A 20277-nucleotide genomic window follows, 5' to 3' on the forward strand; every position below is an offset into this window, starting at 1 on the left:
AAAGTTTCATTGGAGAAATGGTTTTTAAACTTGGTAAACTGACACTTTGCTGCGGTACACTGTACTGCATTCCAAGTTCTGAGTTCTGTATACACATTGTATACATTTCATGAAAACAGACAACATAGGGTCCCACCTCCCAAGCCTCTTTAACCCTTTGTGACCCATGCAGGCTGGGATAATCAGAATGCGGAGGCCGGACCGACTGGTGCTCTGCACCCCGAACTATACCAGCCAACATGATCTATCATATGGGGGGCTTTGGAAGTGAATGTGCCAATCCTTTTACTTAGAAACTGAATGCCATTGCAATCTTTTAACACATATGTTTCTGTTAGGACAGAAACCTGTTCTGATTTCTCAGGATCGATGACTTGAACCACTCTGTGTCCAACAAATGCCAAGTAACATTCAAGTTAAAAAATAATATCCAACAGTGACAATGAAAGTCCCTTCTCCTTTCCAAGCAGAGGTGGAGAGAAAAGGTGAGTGGTACAAACTACACCTCCTCCCAGAAGTGACAATGAGAGAAGGGGAGAGGACTAAGATGCTACGATGACCCAGTGGCCCTTCTCCAAAAGTCAATGGACACTTTGCTAAAAGAGAAAGTGTGACACTAGCCCACATCTTTCAAGGATTCTGTTATGTATAATTGGGGGGATACATTTTTGTTGGAGGACCAGTAGGGAGATGGGTCAAAAAAAAAAAATTATAGGGAGAATTTAAAGGGACTCCGAGCAGTGCAGAAACTATGGAAAGATGCATATCATTTTAAAGCTCTCTTTTTCCTCTTTCCAATGAGATATAAACCTCTGCCCTACGCCTTTTAGTTTTCGCTATTTTCGCGATTGAAATTGCCGCTGCCGTGATTTCAATCGCGAAAATAAAGAAAACTAAAAGGCGTAGGGAAACAATTTAGGTGTCGTCAGAAAGAGGAGAAAGAGAGCTTTAAAATGATATCCATCTTTCCATAGTTACAATGTATTACACAGGCCGACTTTTTCTGCTGAATGGAGCTGCTGACACTGGGGAAAGTGTCGTCCTGTGTAATACAAGTAACTATGGAAAGATGGATATCATTTTAAAGCTCTCTTTCTCCTCTTTCTGGCGACACCCAAATCGTCGCTCTACGCCTTTTAGTTTTCTTTATTTTCGGCCGTGGCAATTTCAATCGCGAAAATAGCGAAAACTAAAAGGCATAGGGTTTATATATCATTGGAAAGAGGAGAAAGAGATCTTTAAAATGATATGCATCTTCCCATAGTTTCTGCACTGCTCGGAGTCCCTTTAAGAGCAGAGAATGAGTACCACAGTCAAGCCAGGAATCCAGTTTTTAACAGGAGCATTGGTATTGTCCATACTCTTCTCAATTGAGGCCAGTTTTACACTTTAGGTGTGCGTTTGCGGTGCTATGCCCTGCCCCTGCTGCATCGCACCGTAGTGCACAAAATCTCAAACATATGAGCTAACAGGGTCATATGTGTAGCGTCAACCGCACGCCCCTTGTTGCTCCTCGCTCAGTGATGTACTCCCTACTGTACAGGAAGTACCTCGCTGGGATTCCTGGGTATCTCCGGTGTATTTCTGTCCCACAGAGCATGCTCACCGAAACACTGTTGCCAACCTTTTTAAAAGGCATGGGTCGCCCATTGACTTACATTATTTCCACTGCTGGTAACGTGCGGTTGGCTTTGCAGCGAATCGGCAGGGGCTCAGGCACTTCCGGCGACATAAGTGTGCTAGGCTCCATGGCCTTGCAATGCCGTTGTTGCCCTGCGGTAATACAGGGCAACAATGCACACTTGCAATGCAAGTGTAAAAGGGGCCTTAGGCTTCCTACATTTCATTTTTTTATGTTTGCAGGCTAAATAATAACAATGGAAACCTAAATAATTTTCAATTCTCCCAATGTCCTTTACGTGCATGGCTATTGAGGCTTCTGTTTTCCAAGAAGTCAATAAGGTCTGCATAGAAGACAGGGAACATGTGTCTATAGCTGCTGCTAAACACATGCAAGCCTCTTTCTCTTGATGTTTTTCATTTTTCACCATAAAACGGCTATTTTCAGAACATCTTTTGAATGGAGCCATGGCCCTTTTCTCTGGGTGCTTGTTAGTCGTCGAGCACTGTAGCCTTTTACCTTTCTTGCTCAAAAACTTTCATCTGCTGGAAACCGTGAAGGTGCAGTTTCTCATTAAGCCTGGCATCCTATATCATTGCTAACGGGATTGTGCATACAGATACTCAATATATATCTTAATGAGACAATGCTGGGATTCACTTCATAGCAAGGTGAACGGACATAAAACATAAATTATCAACTGAACTTTTCGTTCCACTTCTCTGGTGCTTCCCCCGGTCTCAAATTGCGCCTCGTTATCTATTCTGCAGTCCCCAAGGGAACGTTCATCCATAAGAGATCAGGAATGTCCTGTTTCATGTCACCTCTTCATTCCTGTGATCTAATTGTCCATAATTTTACAATATCTTTTTTACGGAGTCATAGTTTAAGCAGAGCACAATGGACCTGATTTACTAAGGTTTTCTATACTGGAGATCATCAAAGAGCATATGTGATCCTGAAGCCCAGCAGCCATTTATTAAAAATCATTTGCTACCGTTTGGAAAGGGTGTTAGCCTCAGCTGGGTGATGCTGGTCTGTAGTGAGAATGACTGAAAGGTTAGTGAATTAGTAGTTGTGTGATTGCAGGCTTGTGCAGTCAACCGGACTGAGAACATTTTTCTTCAAAACTACAGTTCTTTCAGCAAAGGCCACATAGGCAGTGGCCCAGAAGAGTTGCTATTCAGGATAGGATCTGCACATAGAAGGGGGAAGAGGGACTGATGTACAGTGTAGTATGGGCTGCAAGCAGGAAAATTATGAAGACCCACACGTAGAAAAAGGGTGCTCCATAAATGCAACCCATGGAAGAGGCGTATGTAGAGGAGAGGGCTGCTCAGTATTGCATCCTGCACAGCATTTGCTTTGCAGCCCTAGGGTCCCCCAAGGTTTAAAGTGACACTGAAGCAAATAAAAAAAAACTTATGATATAATGAATTGTATGTGTAGTTCAATTCTCGATCGCACTCCCGTCCCTGCGATCGTCTTGCGCCTGCGTAGTACGTGTACTACGTACGTACACATAGTACTATGTACATTCTTGTACTGCGCAGGTGCAAGACTGCCACAGGCTCGCCAAATGATCAGTCGCCGAAAGCGAAACTGAGCCATGGCGGGGACCGGATGATCGGTGAGTGATGGTGCGGGCACAGGACCTCTGCAGGGGGCTGGGGAAAGCCCCAGGTAAGTGATTTTTTTTAACTCACTTAAGGTTCCCTTTAACTCTTCCTGTACTGGAAGCAATAATAAATGCAGTTCTTTGCCACTGATGCTCTATTAGCTGTACTTATTACACATACAAATCCTTATATCATAAGTTTATTTTCACTTGATTCCTTTTAAGTCTGGGCCAAGACAATACCTGCATGGAATCTGTATGTCTTTCCATGTTTGGCATCAGATTATGACAGGGATATTAGACTATGGCTATGGTAAGTATTAGATTTCGAGCTCCTCTGAAAGCCCTGTAGTGCTCACGACACTCTCTTATACATAAACCAGGCAACCTCCAATTCTGAAAAGTATTGTAAGTCCCGATTCCCCCCCCCCCCTCCAGTTAGTCCCTCCTGATGCTCCCCTCCCTGGTGTGTCAACCTTGATACCCCCTGGTGCATCACCCCCGATACCCTCTCCTGATGCAACACCCCCAATGCCCCTCCTTATTCAATAAACCCCAGCTGCCCATGCAATTGTAGGCTGTGGAGCAGTTTGGCTTAGTGCGGCAGTTGTGGTTTGCACGTGCAGCTGTACATCCATGCATATTGACAACCCTTGATTAGTATTATAGATATGGGAAGCACAAGGATACATCCATTCTGTATTCAGCTTCAATGCAGGGCAGGGAAGTAAGGATTGGTGGGGGTGGGCAGTTGCGGTGGAACCCAAGGAGGGCACAAATACTGGTCACTTCTGCCGTGAAAGAAAAACTACTAGGGGGTGAGGCCTACAATAAATGAGGATGTACATGGGTAAGTATGCACTTCACTAAGTAAACACTGAGACAGCACTAGTAGTGTTCCAAAAGGTATTTGAAGTTGCACTGTAAACAGATGTTCAGTTTACCACTTTAAGGTTTGCTTGAAAGAAATAAACCTTCTGATCAACTGCTCATATGCAGCAGCTGAAGAAAGGCCAAGCGAAAGGCAATACGCTTCCTGTGCTGCAGGAGAAAGTGTGAAAAATAAGAGCATTCAGATGCATATCTTGTTTATTTCACAGATTATAGTAGAGACGTGCATTGTTCATTTATTCTTATCGACAGGTGGTGTAACATGCCTATTTTCTTACTATTATGTGCTTCACATGATGGTAATTTTCTTTACTTTGGTTTGACATTTCTGAGTAAATACGCTTGATTTATCAATAAGCACTGCCAGGAAACATAAATACTAAAAGCATCTCGGATTTAATGAAAAGCATCACCAGGCAGCAAATAATAATAGCCAGTGAATTACTAATGTTGAACAGAAAATATAGCGACTGCATTAAAGCTGAACCCCATGCAGACAGTTAAGTGCCCTCAAGACCTTCAGAACATGTGCTAGGATGTCTTTCCTACCTAAAGACAAGTAAATCTATTTGTTTCAAATATAGCCATAAATGGGTCAATTTTTTTGGCAGGTGCCAATGATCTATTCACTCTCGCGCTGGATATCATAAATGTCTAGTTACCGTATTTGTCGGCATATAAGAGACACGTTTTCTCCCCAAAATTCGACATATGAGATGCAGGGTCTTATATGCCAAATACAGGGAGTCCCCGACTTACGAATGCCCGCTGACCCACTGTGATGTCAGGGACTCCCTGCATTGTCCCCCTGTGACTCCTGTCCCCACATGTCTTTCACTCCCCCCCTACCCTGTGTGTCTCCAGCTCCCCTGTGTAGTATCAACAGCTTGGCTCACGCGATTGCAGACCTTTCCTTTACTTCACTGCGCCTCTAGTGCCGGCTTCTGCTGACCGTGTGATCAGCAGAAGCCGGGACTAGATTTGTGTTGGATGGATGGCAGGGTATCAATGGCCACATAGTTTTGTACTGCACTGAGAAATGCAAAGATGGATGGGCATCAACTAAACTGATTTCCAGTCAGATTTTTGTTGTTCGTGACTGTGTGCTCCCATATAACATTTTGATTGGGGAGTTGTTGTTTGGAGCATTGGGCTACCCTTGTCGGCCTAGCTTCAAAGCACACCTGAAGTGACATGTAACATACTGAAGTAAACACAGGTATATATAGCACTAGTCCTACTAAGGAATTGTTTGAAGAATCCGTTTTTCAGTACAGCAAGAGTTTTAAAAAAATTTAGTAATCTATGCAAATGAGATTGTCAAGCAACTTGTTAGTCCAATTTCCTGAAAAGTAAATAGATGCCAAAAGGCTTTTTCAACTAAGCAAGACAAAATTTGAATTCTAAATAGCAGCTGTGACAGTCTAATGAAATCTTAAAAATGAAGCCATTATACTAAAAATAAAAGAAGTCTCATTTCTGTGACGCTATTTATCATCAGTACTACACATACAATGAATTATTTCATAAGTTTATTTTCACTTCAGGTATGCTTTAAAGGCTGGTTTAGGGGGAGGATTGACCTTGCCACATGGTGTAACCACCGAAGAATAATAAGCCACTTAGTTGCTTCACATACATCCATGTTGGGGGTATCCATACAGGCAGTTGAGGTCCACGGATGTCTGCACTGATCAACTGTTTATATATAGTTTAAAAAAGCCACCCATAATGTCTACTAGGCAGTTACCAGTCCAGTTACCACTGATATAGAGTTCATATAACTCCATACATTAGCTATCTGTGAATGCTTGTACAGGAGACACAAAAAAGGAAAACGAGAGCCCACAATAGTATAGTATGTTAAAATACAGGCTTTGAGTAATAGATATGAATAAAGTGTTCTCACAAACATGAGTTACCAATCAGGCAACCACTATATAGGCAGGTCAGGAGATTAGACCTGACTCCACTCAGGTTAAGAAGTCTCTCTCTGTAGAGAATCAGAAGGGCAGGCCAGTATGTGTCTGTGGACAAGATCAGAGATGTAGGTTGGGCAGGTCCTGTGCACCGATTTGTAGGCCAAGCACATAATTTTAAGTGTATGGGGAGCTAGTGGAGGGCTTTACAAAGGGGAGTTGAAGAGGCTCTGCGATGAGAAGAGTTTATCAGTCTGGCTGCCGCATTCATTAATTTAATGAATGCGATTTAAGGGGCGCAATACAGTTAGAGGGGAGGCCAGACAAAAGAGAATTGCAATAATCTAGATAATCTGGATTAAAACCAGATTGCATGGAATCGAGAAGGGAGTTGGAACTGAGGAAGTGGGTCAAGTGTTGGTGGGCCAGGTGCCAGTGGAGATGGAGAGGTTGGACAGGGGCTGGATCAGGAAAATGTGGACAGGGAATCGGAGTACTTAACAAGTTGCATGCAAGCTGTTACAGGAAACCAACATCCTCCAGTGGTAGACAGGTCATGTGTATGCTCAGTGTGTATTTTATCCCATAAGTGGGGCTTGCACTCTTTTGCAGGTAGGCACTCATCTATTTTTAAGTAGCGCTGTTCATTTCCTTGCTATGTACTAATTTAATTCATTTTTGGTCAGCCACTCCCACTTAACAGCTTTGCTTTTGGTGTATATGCAGAGCCTCTGTTTGGGTTCAAGGTGCATTTGCAGTCTCTGGGGGGGGGCTCAGCGCATCTCTGATCGGAGGCCATTCGGAGGCGGCCTGGTGATGCACTGATCCCACTTTTTGCGCAATTTTCAATTTTACTTGGTAGCGCGCCCAGGCTATGCATATGCATAGGTAGGATTTAGTTAGTGTTAGGTCCCCTCCCATGGAGGATTGACTTCTTCGCAGTGGGAGGGAGGAGTACTTAACAAGTTGCATGCAAGCTGTTACAGGAAACCAACATCCTCCAGTGGTAGACAGGTCATGTGTATGCTCAGCGTGTATTTATCCCATAAGTGGGGCTTGCACTCTTTTGCAGGTAGGCACTCATCTGTTTTTAAGTAGCGCTGTTCATTTCCTTGCTATGTACTAATTTAATTCATTTTTGGTCAGCCGCTCCCACTTAACAGCTTTGCTTTTGGTGTATATGCAGAGCCTCTGTTTGGGTTCAAGGTGCGTTTGCAGTCTCTGGGGGGGGGGGGGGGGGGGGCTCAGCGCATCTCAGATCGGAGGCCATTCGGAGGTGGCCTGGTGGTGCGCTGATCCCACTTTTTGCGCAATTTTCAATTTTACTTGGTAGCGCGCCCAGGCTATGCATATGCATAGGTAGGATTTAGTTAGTGTTAGGTCCCCTCCCATGGAGGATTGACTTCTTCGCAGTGGGAGGGACGAGTACTTAACAAGTTGCATGCAAGCTGTTACAGGAAACCAACATCCTCCAGTGGTAGACAGGTCATGTGTATGCTCAGTGTGTATTTTATCCCATAAGTGGGGCTTGCACTCTTTTTCAGGTAGGCACTCATCTGTTTTTAAGTAGCGCTGTTCATTTCCTTGCTATGTACTAATTTAATTCATTTTTGGTCAGCCGCTCCCACTTAACAGCTTTGCTTTTGGTGTATATGCAGAGCCTCTGTTTGGGTTCAAGGTGCGTTTGCAGTCTCTGGGGGGGGGGGCTCAGCGCATCTCAGATCGGAGGCCATTCGGAGGTGGCCTGGTGATGCGCTGATCCCACTTTTTGCGCAATTTTCAATTTTACTTGGTAGCGCGCCCAGGCTATGCATATGCATAGGTAGGATTTAGTTAGTGTTAGGTCCCCTCCCATGGAGGATTGACTTCTTCGCAGTGGGAGGGACGAGTACTTAACAAGTTGCATGCAAGCTGATACAGGAAACCAACATCCTCCAGTGGTAGACAGTTCATGTGTATGCTCAGTGTGTATTTTATCCCATAAGTGGGGCTTGCACTCTTTTGCAGGTAGGCACTCATCTGTTTTTAAGTAGTGCTGTTCATTTCCTTGCTAGGGAATTGGATTGGACTGGATTTTGGGGGCAGGAAGTGGCAGGTGAAGTTGCCAGCAGCTGGTTGACAGGAGTGGAGGATTTAAGATGGGGAGGAGAAGCTGGAGTAGGGTGAGGGGAGGGGGAGGGGGAGATGGAGTGAAGGAGAGATATATCTCTCCAGATTGTGGTAATTACATGTTACCCCTTCAATGTTAGCAACCATCCACATTGGTATGGCACAGGAAGGGGCTACACACTACTGCACTCCCTTATTTGGCCACCCAGGTTGCAAGTGTGAACTAAGGACCTAGCTGTGATATCAAAAAGGAACCTCACATCATTTTTCCCTGATTTTTGTTTCTTTGTTATTGAAAATTGACTGATGGAAACTGATAGAAAATAAGAGTAGAAGTTAAAACTGATATTGACAGGAGAAATGTCTTTCACTTGAAGTTAAAGGGCACTCATGCAAACATTCTGCTTTGCGCAGATATTAGGCCAAGTATGTTTGGGCTCCCCTTCTATATGCAGCACTGTCCCTCCCATTCCATGTGCAGCACTCTCTTCCATGTGTAACATCCCTGTACTGCAGCCTCTCTCTTTCACATGCAGTTCTCTTGGGTCTCAGATTTCCATTTCAAGTGTTTTTCCAGCCTTCTCTTTCATATGTAGCAACCCCTCATTCATGTCCAGGTGCCCGTTTGGGCTGCAGGTGTCCAGGTGCCCGAGCCTTTTTGGCCTCTCTAGAAATCTGGCCCTGCTCATGGGGGGGGTAATATTTCCTGAAAATGGTAATGCTTTTGCATCGTGTAGAAGAGTCACTGTCCAAGGGGGTGACTTGGCATATTTCTAGGAGAGGTTTAAGCTGGTATGTTTTTATGCCTCAATCCTCCCTGTGCATTGGAGAGGGAGATGATCTGAAGTTTCCTTTGTACAGAGGCATTAAGGAATTCCTAGTACAAAACATTTAAAAGTGGCACCCAGTAAAATGGACATGAGGAAATCCATATAGTGGAATATAAGTTATTTTACCATTATTCTACTATTCTCAATCCACCATAGTAGAATATCCGTAATTATACCAATATTCTACTATCCCTCACTGTACCTCTATTTTCACATTAAACCTCCCCTATATATGCTTAACACTAACTTCCTTCCCCCTACTCCTTATAGAAACCTCTCCCTAACGCTATGCATAGCACTAATCCATGCAGCTAATGTAGCTGATCTCTCAACGCCCATCACAGCTGTCCCACCTGCAGCCCAGGGACGGATCTAGACCAAGTTGCGCCTGGGGCAAGGTCAGGTTTTGGCGCCTAAAGGTCAGGTTTTGGCGCCTAAACTGCCATTCCCCATCCAAATTTTGCCGCCTTTTTAAGAATTCAACAAACTGCACCTGGGGCAAGAGACCCACTTGACCCCCCCCCCCCCTAGATCCGTCCCTGCTGCAGCCAAATCATAACCACTACAATAGCTGCACTTTGGTGCCCAAATTACTTTGTACAGGATGTAATAGTAAAGTTGCACCCCATACTGGTTTCCGAGGTTCTGGACCTAAGTGGTATCAAAGGAAATTCAGGAGGTCTGCAAATTCAATTTAAGATAAGTGAGATTTGATACGCCAGATGTCCATTTCACAGCCAATGACCATTTACCATTTATTATTGTACTAGTAAAAAGGCCCGCCCATTAAAAAAATGGGCGCTAGGCCACGGCTGCTAAACCCCGGCAATGCGTATATTGAACGTGTCCCACTCACCCATCCCCCACCGCTGTCTGAAGTATTTGCACACAGGGAGATGTTGCTTACTTGGCAGTTGGAAAAAGCTGTTATTTCCCACAATGCAATGAGGTTCTCAGACAGCAAACTGTCAAGTCTGGAAGCGGGGGGACACACACAGGGACAGGACGCAGAGACACAGGGGTTTGACTAAGGGGACCGTTGAGTTTGCAGACCTCTTGAATTTCTTCAAATTGCTTTGCAGGCACAGATTATAGCCAGTTGCTCAACAACGCTGCTACTGTCACAGTTTGGCAACTCTTGCACATAAATGATAAGGTAGGTGGCAGCATAGCAGCAATTAACATTGCGGTATATAAAGATCAAATTTTACCAGTTGACTGTCCGTGCCAAAAATACCTGTTTCGCTCATGAAGTCCACCTTGCATGGGAGTCCTAAGGTTTATCTTGTATGAGGGCTCAACAAAACCTTGAAGTTTATGTGATAGGAGGTTTAAAAGGAGCACAAAAGTTTATTTTAACCAAGACCCAAGGTGACCCCTGATGTTTACCTGTTTTGGTTATTCCTGCTGGCCTTGGCCGCATGCAAGCAACATGCTCCCTCTTCCTGGCTGGTATAAATATCCAGAGGCATTCATTTGTTTTTTGTTCATTTTTAGCTATTTACATTTTTTCCTTAGACTCATGGAGTTCCCTTATTTTACTTCACCCCCTGTTGTGACTTTGACTCGCAACCTTTTTTTTCCCGGTTTGTTTTAGTATTTCTGAGAAACGCAGGAGACACAAATGGATTTCTGCTGATAAAAGTTGACTTAATAAATACAGCATAAAATATGGAGAATAAAGTAATCAATTTTATCCAAGTCAACAACTTCACAATAGGGTTACTGATAGAAAGCATATCTAAAGTGAACACTTGGCAAGCACCCCCTGCATAGTGTTAAAAAGCAGATAAAACATTCTGAACTGGATGCTGACTGTTTCATGCATGAAAGAATTATTACAAAGAGCTCAAAAAGAATCCCCAAGGTTGTTGTCTAAACTTCAGCTTCAACGCTTAGTAGTGACTTGTTCAGAGTATAATGGAATGAGAAAAATGCTCCATATTTCCTAAAAGCTGGTCTTTTTAGACTCCTTATCATAACCTTTCAACCAAGTTGAGAAGATCATGTTGAAAAAGATAAAAAATTCTTTCTGGGACTGTCCAAATGGGAAAGAATTTTCCTAATTTCTGGTTTGAGATAAAGCAATGGAAAAAATTGCAGATTGAGGAACAAGTAGATCTTCTGTCAGATGCTGTTGATGTTCTTCACTTCACTGGTCCCAGGGACACCCGAGTCTTGTGGATCTAAAAGGAGCACAAGGTGTCACCTGAAGAGAAAGTGAAAAGAATGATTTGCAACATGGACACAGACAGCAGTACCACCATGACTGATAAAGTAGGATCCTACTGAAATAAAAAGGCATATGCATTTTGGGAGCCCATAGGGCACTTGATATTGTAAAAGGCAAATCGGGAACAGTGTTTCCTGTGTATACTGCTTGAAATAAATGAAGATTATCCTGTAATACGTCACAATTGGTTGAGCCCTGGTTCTTTTACACTTTTCTGGTTTTGGGAGCTCATACTCCTTATTAAGGCAGTGAAATCAAAGGAAGGTGGAATCCTTTCTTACACATTTTTGATTCCCCTTCCCCAGTATATACTTACTCATCCAGGTTTGTGGTAAATCCAAATATTCTATTACCAGTTCACTTAACGGATGCATTGATCCACTCAGACTGCTGAAATTCATTTTTTAACAAGATTACCAAGCTCACCACACATAGTGGATCTTATATCGGCCACACATACATTAATACAGTTGAATATCCTTAAGGGTATGTTCACACTGAGGAGTTGTGTTTCCTGTAAAAACAGGATCGCAAAGGAAGGATAAATAAATCATGGGTTAGGCACACAACGTCACGCATACAGTGACGAATACAGTCAATGAAAAGGATACTTCACAGCAACTGTAAACACACACATTGTCCATTACAGCACAATGCGCAAGGCGCGTTATGCCAAAAGATTCCACCGCACTGTAATGTGCTGATGTGAAGGTACCATCGCAATTATATTGTCCAATATAACGCACCACAATGCTCCAGTGTGAATGTTGCCTAAAGGATAAGTTTACTTCTAAACTGCTGCTAGCTGTGGTCCTAAATGGTGCTGCACTGCAAACAGTAGAAGGCATCCTAATACATTCAAGAGACTGCCTTGTTAAGATTCGCTGTATGTAAGTAAACCAACAATTGCAAACTACCTTTGGTAACATTGCGCACTGGTGCCTGTGGGTGTGTAAGGGTGTAAACAAGTAAAAAGGTCCTTTTTAGCCCTTCAATCATTTTCATTGTATAAAATGACAATATATTAACAACATTGTACATCCAGATCACGTGGGCAAATGCCCACAGTCATAAATGACAGTACCCCTTATCCTTTAACCACTTGCCGACCAGGGGTGATTTGCCTGATCTGTGCTGCGTGGGCTCTCCAGCCCGCAGCACAGATCAGTATTATGCCAGGGCGATCAGACTTCCCCCCTTTTTTCCCCACTAGGGGAATGTCCTGCCGGGGGGGTCTGATCGCCGCCGGCCATCTGCGTTTTGCGGGGGGGGCTCCTCAAAGCCCCCCTCCGCAGCCATTTCCGCCCTCTGCCTCCTTACCTCCCTCCCTCCCTCTCTCCGTAATGCGCAGGACGGAGTTCCGTCCTGCGCATTGAAGGATAGGCTTCCGCCTATCAGATGCCGGCGATCCCCGGCCAATCAGAGGCCGGGGATCGCCGATCTGCCCTACGGCACTGCTGCGCAGCAGCGCCGTATGATGTAAACAGCGGGGATTTCTTCCCCGCGTGTTTACATTTTGCCGGCGAGCCGCGATCGGCGGCTCTCCGGCTGTTCACGGAGACACCCTCCGTGAACTGACATGGAAAGTTTCCATGGTAACCCGCAGACGACCAGTTTACGCCAATCGGTGTTAGCTGGTCGTCAAGAGGTTAAAGAGGAACATTAACCAAGGATTGAACTTCAGTTCAATCAGTAGCCGATACCCCCTTTCCCACAAGAAATCTTTACCTTTTCTCAAATAGATCATCAGGGATTCTGTATAGCTGATATTGGGATGAAACCCCTCCCACAGTGTGATGTCATGGCCATGGTCCTGACAGTTTGCTGTCTGTGAATTTCGTTGCATTGTGGGAAATAACAGCTTTTTCCAACTGCCAAACAAGCAATATCTCCCTCTGTGCATAGAACTCTCAGTAATGGATATTCCACACAGTTCACCTGACAGGATTAAAGATGTCACCACCAGTGATAAATTTCAAGATGTAAATTGAGGAGAGGAAAGATTTTACAATGGGCAAACAGTGGCTAAATAAGATATAAATTAATATTGTAAAAAATAAGCAATTTTATTCATTATGTTATTTTCACTACAGTTCCTCTTTAAGACCTTCTCATCTGTATAGTGCGATGGCCTTTGGAAGCAATTCTTTACAATAAATTCAGCCTGGTTAACTCTCACACACCATGGTAGTTGGCCATATTGCCCAGTGAGATTCATCCACGTATAGCCAGTCTTTCTAAGAGAAAAATGCCTCTTTCAAGTAAGCTCAGATTATATCTGTTGCCATAAAAAGGTATCTTTCCATATGCAGCATTCTTCGGCTAATCTGTATTGCAATAATTAAGCCGACAAGGAAGCCTTATTAAAATGTTTTAAATCTCCGGAACTTCTTTTTAGTTAATGATGACAGCTTGATGAAGCTGATGTGATTGTTTGTGTCTGATAGTATATTTCCAGTTCCTCTTCTGGCATTCTTATGCTCTTCATATGCTGCATGCAATGAAAAATAGCCCCTAGTAATAGCTGCAAAATCCTCAGATCTGCTTTTAATTCAAAGGAGCACTGTGTCCAGATCATTTAAGATGTTATGTGCAGCCTCTAAGGAGTTTCATTGTGAAGGAATCCGTGGCGCTGCCAAGTGGGTTAGTCTTTCTTGTTTTTATTTGCCTAAAAAGAAATCTGCAGAAGTTCTACTACAAAGCGAGAGGATTCTGAAGACAAGCTGTCTTTTAGGCAACACATGGAGCCATGCTAATTATTATTTAAATGTATGCATGGCTGATTATCATAATAAACACAAAAAGTGTCAAAGCGGCCATTAAAATATCGCTACCACTGTCCCCTCATGACATTGCAAGCCATCAAAAAGCACAATGCTGCTACGGTGTGCAGGGTAGGACAGTCTTTAGCCATGTTAAAGACTGAGCAATCCATTTTAACGAGAAGTAAAGCAAAATGCAGTGTTCAAAGTCTTTTTTTGCAAATGTGTTTAAAAACCCCTCCCCATTGAAAATTCAATTAAAAGGTGTTATTGATTTTGCTTTTGAAACTGCACATGACACTACAGCACCTTCCTGTGTTTACACATCAGGCCGTTCAGCCAAATACTCCACTACATAGTCTATTTCAAGTACTTGGAGTACTCATTAGGTCTCAAGGAATCTATCTGCCCAGTTTTCTCCTAGTATAATCTGTCACACTACTCTGCTCTTAATCCATGATTAGCTTATAAACTAGGCTGGAGTTTGAATGAAAGTGCTTTTGAATTGTGAAAGGATATGCAAGTTCACATCCATAGACAACACCACACAATGCAGTACGGTTTACCTGGTGCACAGTGTGGATACAGCTATGCATGGATTACCTTGTTTTTATGTGCATATATAACACAGTCATTCCTGACCACAGTGTTCTTAGCAATGCTCTTGAATGCAACCCCCCCCCCCCCAAGAAAAAAAAGAAAAACAGCAGCTGGCGTGTACTGTCAGTTCTAAAAAATGTATAACCTTTATAGTATCTTCAAGATGACAACCACTCCTCATGGGGTTAATATATATATATTAAAAAACCAAAATCTCAGTCCTCTATAGAGGTACTATATGAAATTATCACAGACGTACCAGTATATATAATCCACACAGTCCATAGGACACACTATGTCCCAGATAAATTCTTGTGGATGTTCTTGGTATGAGCGCAGCCATGTAAAAAGCTAGGAAGAGAGACTATACCAGTGAATTAATGCCGGAGGCGCCTGTTAAAATTAGCAGGCATTGGGACTGCCGCTATAGAAACTGCAGCTATAAATCAGTTAAGCAGGCTTTGCTATACTAGGTATAGATAGGGAAGTGTTAAGAGTAGGTGAGGGTGGTTAGTTTTAGGCATAGATAGAGTAGGGTTAGTGTTAGGAGTAGATAGGGAGAAGGTTAGTGTTAGGAGTAGGTGGAGGGGTTATTGTTAGGCATTGATTGTGAAGGGTTAGGTTTAGGAGAAGGTGGAGTGTGGTTAGTTTTAGCAGGTGCTGAGGGTGGTTAGTGTCATGCATAGTTAGGGGAGGGTTAGTGTTAGGAGTAGGTGGAGGGATTAGTGTTAGGCATAGATAATGGAGGTTAGTGTTAGGAGTAGGTGGAGGGATTAGTGTTAGGCATAGATAATGGAGGTTAGTGCTAGGAGTAGGTGGAGGGATTAGTGTTAGGCATAGTTAGGAGAGGGGTTAGTGTAAGGAGTAAGTGGGGCGATTAGCGTTAGGCATAGATAGGGGAGGGTTAGTGTTAGGAATATATAAGGGGAAATTAAAGCAGTATAAAACCCTGACATAATATTTAATAAAAACATGTTTTCCTACTTTTTATATGCCATACGGTTATCATATTTGCATTTGTGCATAGATATTATTATTCATTTAGAAATGATATGTTCCCAAAAGTACAGTTTTTTGCTTTGTGAACTGACTTTGCATTTTATTCATAACTGGTTTTAATCATTATGTGTTGAAGGCAGACATGCTTTCAGTGTCTCTCTGTGGCCAGCAGCTTCTCCACAGTCAGATTCCTCACTTGATACATTTACGTAAACACAAGATAAGATTATCTACAACTTCCGAGGTGTCCACATTTCTCTGCACCAAACTTTCCAGCCCTGTGTGTAACCCTTTGAATACTGTTTTAGTAAAAAAAAAATGCTGGTTGTATATAATATGCTGTAAATAATTTTTTAGAGCAAAGAAGAAATGCAGGGTTTCATTCCGCTTTAATGTTAGTAGAGGAGAGGTTGATTAGTGTTAGGTATAGATAGGGGAGGGTTGGTGTTTGGCATAGATGAAGAGGGTTAGTGTTAGGAGTAGGTGGGGGGATTAGTGTTGGATATTGCTAGGGGATGATTAGTGTTAGGCATATATGGGGGGTAGTGTTAGGAGAAGGTGGAATTGGATTTGTGTTTGGCATAGATAGGGGAGGGTTCGTGTAATTGTTAGGGTACAAAGAGTGGTAGTAAAATGACTGATATTCTACTATAGCGGATAATAGAGCATCAGTTATTTTACTGATATTCTACTACCGCTATTTCGCTCCCATTTTTACACGTAGCTACATTGGGATACTTATATATAGCTGTCTGGAGTTCAGCTGTAATAAGTTGTTGATTGCATTAGGTACAGCTGATGTGTGTGACAGTCTGACAGAGTGTATCCCCTCCTATAACATATTCTAAACAGGTTTCCTAGCTGCTCTAGATTTGCATGTGAACTTAGGATAAGCGCTGCAGCTGCAAAGTCATTGGCCTGTAAAGCTGGATGCTCCAGTCTGACACCTGGTTGAAATGCCTTTGGCAAGTTTATCTTCTTTGTGCCTTTGCCACCAAATTTAGACTGGAGGTCTCTGTACAGTAATTCATTTTGCTTTCCTGACCTGCATATGTGCTCTCGGTAGCAGCAGACTTTTCAAATTAACTCTGCAGTTGGAATATGGCACAATGCTATAGAATTGTCTGCAGGTTCTCCTGCATTATAAATGGGTATAGAGGTTAGGTCTCTACATAGAAAAAGAACATTTCTGGCAGTGGTAAAAAATAAGTCTAGAATCTATTTTAGATCAAAAGCCTGCATTGAACTTTTGTTGCATTGTGTTGCTGATGTAGACGCAGGACTCAGGAGCAGATAGATTTCTTGTGGCCAATAAGATGAAGTAAGAATGGGGTTTAAAGCAGTAGGGACAGCCCTACTATCCTAGGAATAAAAACATATATATAAGTTGATAAATACTTGCTCTATTTACATAACATATGTTTTGTACTGTCCACGTTTTGATTTCAGTGAATTTTATATAGTAAATAAAGAGAAAACTGTTCCAGGCATTTACAACTTTACTGCCTCTGACTGAAGCTAATTCTGATGTCATTTCCTCCCTTACTCTTTTTTTTTGCCTAGAAACCGCACTGTCATATCTAGCTTGCTTTGTAAACACATGAGAGCACAGCATAGATCGTATTTCAGCAGCTTGTGCAGGGGGTGAGGTGTATTTCCCTTCTCAGCCTCCTGTTACACTAAACTGCCCTAAGCAAATCAGTGAGGAGCAGGAATGTGGGAGGGGAGATAACAAGCTAAAGCCAGTTACAGGGTCGAGGGGTTAAGATTAGCTGTCATACAAAGGATGAGGCTTGGGTTATACAATGGGGCAGGGAAACACATGATATTTGGTTTACATTATCAACACCAGTATCCAGCACCCAATTATTCAGTGTTGGAACATCAGTGCCTAAGCTCTATGTCCCATATGTGCTTGTTGAGCATTTAATTTGAAAGCCATGGGCATTAAAGAGAACCCGAGGTGGGATTTTATTATGCTAGTGGGGCACAGGCTGGTTGTGCACAGTAACACCAGCCTCCGTTGCCCCATGGTGTGCCTCCAAGACCCCCCTGCGCACCGCTATACCCCCCGCAGTGCTGGCGACACGCAGTGTGTCGCCAGCACAATGTTTACCTAAGCGCTGTCTGTCAGCGCCGCTCCCCCGCCTCCTCCGTATCGGCGCTACCCGCTTGTGTCCCTTCCTCCCGCTGATTGGAGGGAAGTGACGCGGCGGGTAGCGCCGATACGGAGGAGGCGGGGGAGCGGCGCTGACAGACAGCGCTTAGGTAAACATTGTACTGGCGACACGCTGCGTGTCGCCAGCACTGCGCCGGGTATAACGGCGCACAGGGGGGTCTTGGAGGCACAGCATGGGGCTACAGAGGCTGGTGTTAGTGTTCACAACCAGCCTCTGTGCCCCACTAGCATAATAAAATCCCACCTCGGGTTCTCTTTAAGGTACCCGTGAACAGATTTGTGGCATGATGAGATAAGTAAAGCTACATACTGTATAGTACTAGTCCTAATAAGAACTTGTCTGAAGTCACTTTCTATTTTCTAGCATTGCAAGTGTTAAAGAACCTGTGCTGCTATTTATGCAAATGAACCACTTGAACAGCAAGTCTAATTCAGCCTGAAAAGTAGATATAATCAAAACACTTTTATGTGGTTCAGGAAACAATGCTGATAAGATTTTAGTGTTAAAACGTTTAAAGGGTCATTACATGTGTTTATTGTGTGGCTCAATAAAGCAGATTGTACATCAAAGTGTTATGGCTGTTGTTTAGAATTGAGTCTTAAAAACTGAAAATACAAATATGAGACTCTGCCCTATGTTACTAATATTTAATATACCGTTAGTACTGCACATCCAACTTATTATCTCATAATAGGTTTATTTTCAGTTCAGGGAATATGGAGCTGGTTCTCCATAAGCACTAATGAGGTGGATCTTCCACACCAGACTCTGTAAAACATCAAGGAGGTTAGTCTAAATCCCAATGGCAGCATGCCATGCTTTATAGGCAGTGGCACTATGGTGAAATGGGTGGTGCATGGACCGCAATGTTCATTGCGTCTATTGCGGCACCCAGAGGAAAATTTAGGCCCCTGTAAAATTTCGTAATAAGGCGGCACGGATATCGGCAGAGGTTTTTTTTTTTTTAGCAGCGAAGGTGGTGCAGATAATGACAGAAATTGCAGAGGGAGGGTCGGTTGGGGTGAGCATTGATTGAGAGTAGGTTAGATTTAGCGATAGTAGAATATTGGTAATTTTTACAGATACTGTATTTTACTATCATGTAACCCATTAATCATTTGTAGAACATTGGAAATGTTACCCATATTGTTCTAGCGGCTATATCCCTGAAACCGAAATGACCATGGCGCCCTTTTGACATGTATGCCTCCAGCATATATATAGTATTGCCTGATCTTATGCATGATCTTTAACAAGTTTCCAGTTGCTTAGCAATGTAAATCCAGTTCACGGAGATTACCTACAGGTTTTCCTACTTTTAGATAAAAATGCTATACTTTTTCCAGCCAAGGATAGATGATTCTTCCGTGCAGCAAATGTCAGCTCTCGGCAGTTCTGTTCTCTGAGCTTGTGCAGCCCGCTGCTTTGTGGTTGCACTTTTGATGCTCCTAGCATTGCAGTAACAGAACTAATGGATGACTAGGCCAGGTTTTCATGTGCAGGAAACTCATAATCACATAGCTCATCAGTTTGACTCACTCTATCAAAAATGACAATGGGGTAGTGGATCATCAATGCGTGCGCAATGTCAGGAAGAACAGCTTATCAACAACATGCTTCAAATCCTGCTCAAGTGCATTTGCTCCTCTTGAGATAAAGCAGTACCAGTAGCACCAACTGCTGACTCAACCTTCATCCCCACATCACATCTCAATAGACAATAGCTGAGATGGATTGTTTAGCCATCCTCTAATGTCTATGGAGCTCTGTAATCTGCAAATTACAGCAATCCCCTTCCGCTAACTTGCCATCTGCAGTGCAGACTAAGCAATAAACCTTGCAGTTTACTATCTACTGAAACAGTTGTAGTGTTTCAAGAGACAAACATTGGACTAGTGTTTATTGATGCAGGGACAATGGCACTGGGAATGGAAAAGTTGCATTTTCGGTCAGCAGGAATTACAGTATAGAAACAAAGCTTACCTTTTGCTCTAATGAAGAGATCCATACCAGCAGACTGAATTTTTGATCAATGTTGACTGTTCATCAAATACTGTGGGCAACAAATGCAGGGACAGTGCTTGGCTGATATTGGTTGCAATTGGCTTTTTCGTAGCAAAAAAATGCATTCCCTACCAAATTATCATTGTGTGTAATTCAACAAGCTCTATTTTATGAACTAACAGTAATTGCAGCAGAGGTTTGAGTGTGTTTACTTCAGTTGTCTTCCTGAGCTGTTGGGAGTGATTAGACCAGCTGAAACATTTGCATCTTCAGTATCCCCATGGATGTTTGTATTTCTGCCCTGTGAAATGAATAAGCCATTGCACTTAAACTAAAGACACTGCAGGGGTTGGATGCAAGGAAGTTTACTTTCTGCTATCTACTGAACTGATGACAGAGATAGATGAGAAATCCAGGTAGTGCTTTACACCAAGCCATATTCCTTTGCCCTTGCTTTCAGAACGCTTACTAATGTTTCACAGTGATAAAATGTAAGAGCAGCTGAAGCCTG

General features: G+C 43.0%; 1 protein-coding gene across 4 annotated transcripts in view; it reads left to right on the plus strand.

Annotated features, from left to right (window-relative positions):
- The window catches only part of TAFA1 (TAFA chemokine like family member 1), a 647736-nt gene that overhangs the window by 590146 nt on the left and 37313 nt on the right, over positions 1-20277 (plus strand). The window lies entirely within an intron of this gene.

Source organism: Hyperolius riggenbachi, chromosome 9 (assembly GCF_040937935.1).
Source record: "Hyperolius riggenbachi isolate aHypRig1 chromosome 9, aHypRig1.pri, whole genome shotgun sequence".
Lineage (NCBI taxonomy): Eukaryota > Metazoa > Chordata > Amphibia > Anura > Hyperoliidae > Hyperolius > Hyperolius riggenbachi.